Source organism: Penaeus monodon, chromosome 2 (genome assembly GCF_015228065.2).
Source record: "Penaeus monodon isolate SGIC_2016 chromosome 2, NSTDA_Pmon_1, whole genome shotgun sequence".
NCBI classification, from domain to species: domain Eukaryota; kingdom Metazoa; phylum Arthropoda; class Malacostraca; order Decapoda; family Penaeidae; genus Penaeus; species Penaeus monodon.
In genome coordinates, this window is record NC_051387.1 from 61,678,689 (window position 1) to 61,686,188 (window position 7,500).

Consider the following 7,500-nt stretch of genomic DNA (forward strand, 5'->3'; position numbering starts at 1 on the left):
TGTGTGTGTGTGTGTGTGTGTTTCATACTTATACACAGACACACATACATGTTTTTCTCTCACTCTTTCTCTTACTTCACAATCTGCTCAGTAAACGAAGCGAAAGGGAATCATTGGACTCAGAACTGACAGCAATTAAAATTAACTTATTACATTTGGCCTTTCCTTTAGCCAGACAATTATCCTCAATTCCTCTCTCTCTCTCCTCTCGCCTGCCTCCTCCCCTCTCCCACGCTCTCCCCCTGCTATCTTCTTCTCTGCCGTGCCCTCCCCTTCTTCCCTCCTTCCCCCTCCCTCTTCCCTCCTCCCTTTCATCCTTTTCCCCTCTCTCGATCCCTCCTACTACCTCCCCCTCCCCCTGCCCTTCCTCTACGTGTCGTCCGCGTGACCTTATTTCAGTTTGCATAATTTACGGCACGGAAATCACCGTGGCAACGGCCCAGAGGTCGTGGGATTTGCCAGGCTGCGAGCGCCGGGATTAACGGTGCCACGGCTAAACAAGGCACTGCGGTACCAGGTCGGGCGCAGGTCGAGTGTTAGGAAGCCTGTGCTTTGGTTGGAAGTGTAGGGCGCGAGTGTCGGACGCGAGTGTCGGGCTCGTGTCATATTCGTTGCGTTTACCCACTCGAAGGGCTGGCAGTGTCAAGCTCTTTCGTGTTACACTGACTGACCCGACACGTGGTGCCAGCGCAAACCGATCGCGCCGAGAGAGAGGCATCAAAGACGGTCTGTGCGCTCGTGTTGTTTTCGCACAAGTCAAGTTCACTCAAACACTGGTGAAACTTTCCACCAATAGCAGAACAGAACTTCCACTTTTGTAATGGGGATGGGCGCTGTAAGGAAGCCGGAGAGGCAAGCGGAAGCGGAGAGCGAGGCGAGCTGAAATTTGCGAGGCACAAGCCCTACTATTAACTCAATCACAGTCATTAGCGCTCGTCATTAGGCATCCGAGGCCCATTAGCAGCAAGCAGTTAATCGGTGCACAAACTATTGCAGTTTCCCTCACGCAGGGCCGGCGGACTTGCGCGCTCAGGAGACGGATCGGAAAACAGGCTGTTTGGCGCCGGCGGAGCTGGGCAGGGCACAGCGACTGAAACATACAGGCTGATTTGCTTCTTCCGTTACGGTAAGAATATTTTTTCTTCTCCTTCCCAATCCGGCCTCTACCTCTCTCTCTCTCTTTCTTACCCCCCAACCCCTCTCTCTCTTCTCTCACTCTCCTCGTCTCTCTCTGTTTTCACTCCCTCTCCCCCTCCCTCCCTCCCTCCTCCCCCTCCCCCTCCCTCTCTCTTCCTTCCTCCCTCCCCTCCTCTCCCCTCTCCCTCCCTCCTTTCCTCCTCCCTCCCTCCCTCTCTCCCTCCCTCCTCCCTCCCTCCCTCCCTGCCTCCCTCCCTGCCTCTCTCCCTCTGTCTCTCCTCCCCCCTCCCTCCTCTCTCCCTGCCTCTCTCTCTCCCTCCCTCTCTCCCTGCCTCCCTCCGTCCCTCCCAAGCGAGCGCCGAACTTTCACAAGGGCGTCAACAAGGCAATTCCCCGAAGACGAGGCGTTGAGCTCGATCAAAACACGGCTTCGTTATCCGGAGTGTTTTCGCGGCGTAGCCCGAAGCGCCCTTGGGCAAGGCGAGGCGAGGAGGGGGGGGGGCAGGCTGCTTGGATCCCGAGGGCGGCGAGACAAAGGGCGGGCCTCGAGCGAGAGTGGGCGGCGGAGGGAGGAGGAGAGGTCAATAAGTGGTTGACTTACAAGGCTCGAGCCTCGACGTCCTCTTATGGGAGATATTTTGGCATCTGAGCGCGTTTAGGCGGCCTTCGTGCGATCCCGGACTCCATTGTGGACGTGACCCGAGCCCCGGGGGGGGGGGGGCTGATGGTATCATCTGGAAAGGTCTCGCCGCCTTTCCTTTGCCACTCTTTCTCTCTCTTCCTTTTCTCCCTGGCTCTCTCCTGCTTCTCTCTTTGGCCTCTCTCCCTTCTCCGCCTCTCCTCTTTGGCTTCGTTTCCTTTCTTAACCTCTTCTCTTTGACTCAGCTTTCTCCCTATTTTCCTTCCTCTTCCTCACTTCTTTGGTTTGTCTTTCTCCCTCTGCTTTTCCTTTCAGCTCCTTCTTTTCCGTCTACTCTCCTCTTTGGCTCCACACTCTACCTTTTCGTTTTTCTCTTTAATTCTCCTCTGCCACTCCTCTTTGTTTCCCCTTTCCTCCTTTGCTTTTCTCTTTGGCTTCTCTTTCTTCCTTTTTATTTTCTCTTTTTTTTTCTTGGTTCTCTCCTGTCTCTCTATTTGCCCCGTCTTTCTCCATCTCTGCCGCTCCTCTTTGGTATCTCTTTCTTTTTTTTTGCTTCTCTAGTTCTCTACCTCTCCACTTTAGCATTTCTTTCTCCCTTTTCCTTGATTCCTTGGTTCTCTCCTGCCTCTCTCTTTGGCTCCTCTTCTTCCCTCTGCCTCTCCTCTCAGTCCCTCTCCCTCGAGCCGCCTTTGTGCGCCGCTCTTCACGGGAAGGAGCGCTAACACACTCGCATAGATCCTGCGGATGGGAGCTAAGGGAAGGGGAGAGGAAAGGAGCGGGGGTTATAAAGAAGAATAGAGGCGGAGGGAGAGGGAGGGGATGGAACGCGGGGGGCGATAAGCGGACAGGAGAGATAACGGCGCGGGGATTCAGTTTGCAAAGCATAGTGTGGACAAGGGCGGGGTAAGGGGATCTGGAAGGGGCGGCGCGGGCTGGTGCGATGGAGCGTCCGAGAGCGTAAACTTGAATCCTACATGCAACTCCGCACTTTGTTCCATCACCGCGTCAACATGTTGTTCACAGCCTCTGACTGACCCGAGGATCGCAGCGTCCGTCATAACACGCGCCTCTTGTGAGGGCTGAGCTGTAATCAGCGCTTGGCAGAGGCGTCCGCCCACTTCTCAATCTCATGCTTATGCATACAGATCCTCGCAGTTGCGGCGCCGCCGGGCTGGCCATATAATAACAGGCCGGACGTGCAGACTCGTAAAACAAGCGCGAATCTCATCATTCGCGGCGCATAACCTTTTTTCTTCTTTTTTAGCGCCCCTTCCCGCGGCGGGAACCGACCTGTGCAATCAGCGTCCGAGCGCTGGCTCTTCCGACAGTAATTCGGTGATTCCCGGATTCAGATCGCCCGAATATAGATTGGCTGTCACCCAATAGATACAACATATATCCCGCCTCCGAATTGATTGTTAATATTTGATGTCCTGGACCGCCGTTACAACTGGCCTGGGTGGACACAGCAGGCGGAGGCTGGATTCACGACCTCTCGCTCGTCTCTCCTCTCCATCCTTTTCCCTTTCCTTCGTTTATCTCTTTCCTGCTCGGCCTCCACCTCGATTCTCTTCTTCCTGCTCTGCCTCTTTGCCATCTCCCTTCCTTTTGTGTTTTGTCTTTCGTTCTTGTTCCATAACTTTGCCTTTTTTTCCTCTGTCTTTTCTCCTTCGCTTCTCCTCCTCATCTCTCTCCTCACTTCTCTGTTCTTCATTCGTCTTTCTCTTCTGCCTTTAGCTTCTTTCCTTTGTGTGCTTTTTTTTTCTTTTTTTCATTCTTCATTTAGAATTTTACACATTAATTTTGTTCCATTTAGCAACACATGCATAAACACACACACTCACAGAAACGACAGTAAAAAGCTTGTTTCCTCCACTACAGCTCAGTCTCCCGTTCTATGTGCTCATTTACTCAATCTCCTCCTCTCTGTCTCTCCTGCTCCTCTCCTCTTTCTTATCATCGTTTCTTCCCCACTATTCTCATCTTTTCTCCTTCTCCTTCATATGAAAATCTCTTCTTCTACCTCTTTTTTTCACTTCCTTCTTTCTTCACCTCTCTCTCTTTCCTCTTCCTCCTCTCCTCTTTCCCTTCTCTTAACTCCTCCCCTCTTTTTCCTTTTCTCTTTACTCTCTTCTTCACTCTCTCCTCCTCCTCTCCCCTTCCTCCTACTCTCTTCTCTGCCTCTCCCCCTTACCCTCTCGTCTATCTCCTTTCCTCAATTTCCTCCACCTCTCTTCCCTCTCATTTGTCCACTCTCCTCCTCCTCCTGTTCCATCCTCCCTCTCTGTATTCTCTTATTCTGTTTCCCTTCTCCCTTTTCCTTCCAGCCGTCGTTCGTTTGTCTCTCTCTTCGTCCCGTCACATTGAGATGCTGATGCTCTGTCTTTTTGCATTTCCTCGCGTCGCTCCGAATTCTCGCGATATCTCAAGATCAGTTCGTTTCCTTCTTTGATAAGAAATAAAGACAGTGACTCGCACAGAAAGCTAATTTTCGACCGGGAGTCACCAGGCCGGAAGAAATGATCCGCATTCTTTCAGGTTCGTAATCGTGTTTTCGAACAGTTTCGAGGATCGCGTGACCCTGTCCGAAAAAAACGCGGTTGACAAACGAGTAATATTTTCTACTACATCTGTCGCTTATTTTTTCTGACATGGAAATTCTTGCGTGGGTCTGAATTCAACTCCTGAGAAAATGTGGAATGAAGGTAGGTATTGACAGATATCCAAGGAATGTGTAATGCATACCAATGACACTGAAATTCAGTCAAAGGACACAGCGCGGCGTCGCAGGATGTTGGCTGATGAACTAAAGGAACATACAGGAAATTGAGGGACAGGAGGGGGAAAGGGAGCAACGGAGAGGGAAAAGGGAGGAAGAGGGGATAGCGGAGAGGGGAAAGGGGGCCGATAAAGGGAGGCAAGAAAGAAGGAGAGGAAGGAAGCTAGGAAAGAGAGCCGGGATGAATTTCGGGAGGAGACTTCCAGTCTAAGTTCGTGTTATTGGCTTTCTCCATTTCATCGTGCTCTTATTTTCTGCCGCGGCTGCAGCGGTCATTGCCGTAACAAAGGCGAGGGAAAAGAGTCCAAGATTTCCAGTTCTTTCTCTTCGGATTTTTGTTTATCTTGCTCCCTCTTGCCGACCCGCAATTATGCTCGGTTCACTCGAAGCTTAGAAATCCTCGCCACAAAAGCACAACTTTGTCTTGTTTCAAATATTTTACCCTTTTCTTTTCCTGTTCCGCTTTTCTTGATTCTTTGGTTGTCGTTTAAAAGGCGGCGAATCGCGAAATCATACCGAGTACATGACTTGTAGATTTCCATTGCGAATCCTGCGAGTGCGACCGAACGCGAACCTGCGCAGGACTCCAGTACGAGCCGCGTATGAGCTCCGCACGAACCGACCACGGACCACGCTCACCCCAAATACGACCTGCAATACGAACAATATGTGGCGGCGTTTCCCCCGCCGCTGACCCCCGCTACTGGCCGGCAGTACGGTATTCATAGGCAGCGGGCATTCGCGTGGCCTGCAGCGCGATATTCATATACATTGGGCAATTCGCATGGCCCTGCTGGTAATAATGCTTTCCCAGGCCGTTAAATAATTTATGCGAACACAGCAGCACAAAGTGCATAAAAGGGTCCAATTAAATAGGAATTCAAAATCCATTATATTCGGCTTTTGTCAACAAGGCCGCAGTTTATAACATCTGCAATAGACAGCTGCATCGCAGGACCTAATGGGTCTCAGTGTTGTGGAGGTGATGGAGGCCGACGAGACCGCTTCGCGCACGTTCTTGGGCTAATTAACAGCGAGGCCAGAGTGCACGGAGATAACCAGCGTTCGTCGCGAAGAGGCAGCGCCCGGGAGAGGCTCATCTGGCGCTGGGCTCTCCCCCTAACGCCCTCGCCTCTCTCTCCCTCTCTCCCTCTCTCTCTCCTTCACTCTCCTGCGCGCCCGCCCGCCCCGTTCCTCTCCGCCGGCCGTCTTGCTGTAATTGTTTCAGTTTCAGCAGCTCTTCTGTCCGTTTTCATTCTCTATCACTGTCCGTCTCTCTCTCTTCCCCTCCTGTTTATTCGCCTTTGCCCCCCCCGTTCAACGTTGCAATGTTTTCCTCTTGATATTTCTCCCTTGCTTTCCCATTTCCGTCCCTTGCCATTGTCTCTCTCCATTTCGCCTCTTCTTTGCCTGGTTCCATCCTTTATCGTCCATTGTCTCTGTTCCTCTTTCCATGTACGCCTCTCTCGTGCCTTGAATCGGTGCTCCTCTCCCGCCTCTCTTTAATATTCATTATTTTTTTCCTTCTTCTGTTTGGAAGAACCTTCTACTACCGATCCTTTGCTTATTTTTCATTTTGGTCAGACTTATCAACTATTCTGGTCATTTTCTAAGACTGATACTGACAATTATAAGGATATCAGTAGCAGCAATAGGGTTATCATTATCAATATGATTTTCATCATCATTACCATCATCATAGGCATCGTCACCATCATCATTGTCCTTATCGTTATTGTTATTACCATTAATATCATTATTATTGTTGTTGCTGTTATAATATTATTATCAATGTTATCATCATATCATCATCACCATCATCATCATCATCATCATCATCATCATATCATCATACATCATCATCATCATCAGAATCCCATCATCATCATCATCATCATCCCCATCATCATCATCATCACAATCCCCATCATCATCATCACAATCATCCATCATCATCATCATCATCATCATCATCATCACCATCATCATCATCATCATCATATCATTATCATCAATCATCATCATCTATCATCATCATCATCATCTTCATCATCATCATCACCATTATCATCATCATCATCATCATCACCATCATCATTATCATCATCATCATCATCATCATCATCATCATCATCATGATTATTATGATTATTATTATTATTATTATCATTATTATTAATACTATTATCATTATTCTTATTCTTATTCTTGTATTCTTATTCTTATTCTTATTCTTTTATTATTATTATCATTATTATTATTATCATTATCATTATTTCATTATCATTTTTATTGTGTTACATATTACTATAATCTTCTTTCATTATTTAATTGTCATTATCATTATCATCATTATTATTATCATTATCATTCATAATATGATTATTATTATCTTTATCATAATTATTATTATCATCATTATTACCATTAACTTTATCATGTGGTTATTATTCTATATTATTATAATTATCTTCCTATTATAATGATTACTGTCATTATAATTACTATCATTATCATTATTTTGTTATCATTATCATTATCATGATCATTGATATTGTAATTATTGTTACAATTACCATTATAATCTTTAGCATTATTGTTATTGCTATTATCATTATGATTATTATCATCATCATTATTATTATTGTTATACGAACATTATCATATCATTATTACTATAATTCTATCATTATCATTATTGTTGTTATCATTATCATCATCATATTTATTGTTATTATTACTGTTACAACTATCATTATAATCTTTAGCATTATCATTATCATCATTATCATTATTATCATTATTATTATTATTATCATTATTATTATTATTATTATTATTATTATTATTATTATTTTATTATTATTATTATTATTATTATTATTATTATTATTATCATTATTATTATTATTATTGTTATTATTATCATTATCATAATGATAAT

At 46.2% G+C, this 7,500-nt stretch overlaps 1 protein-coding gene across 1 annotated transcript in view; it reads left to right on the forward strand.

Moving 5' to 3' along the window:
* The window catches only part of LOC119584468 (nephrin-like), a gene marked incomplete in the record, with an annotated part of 143,279 nt that overhangs the window by 93,476 nt on the left and 42,303 nt on the right, over positions 1 to 7,500 (forward strand). The window contains 1 exon segment of the mRNA XM_037933108.1: positions 1,011 to 1,126.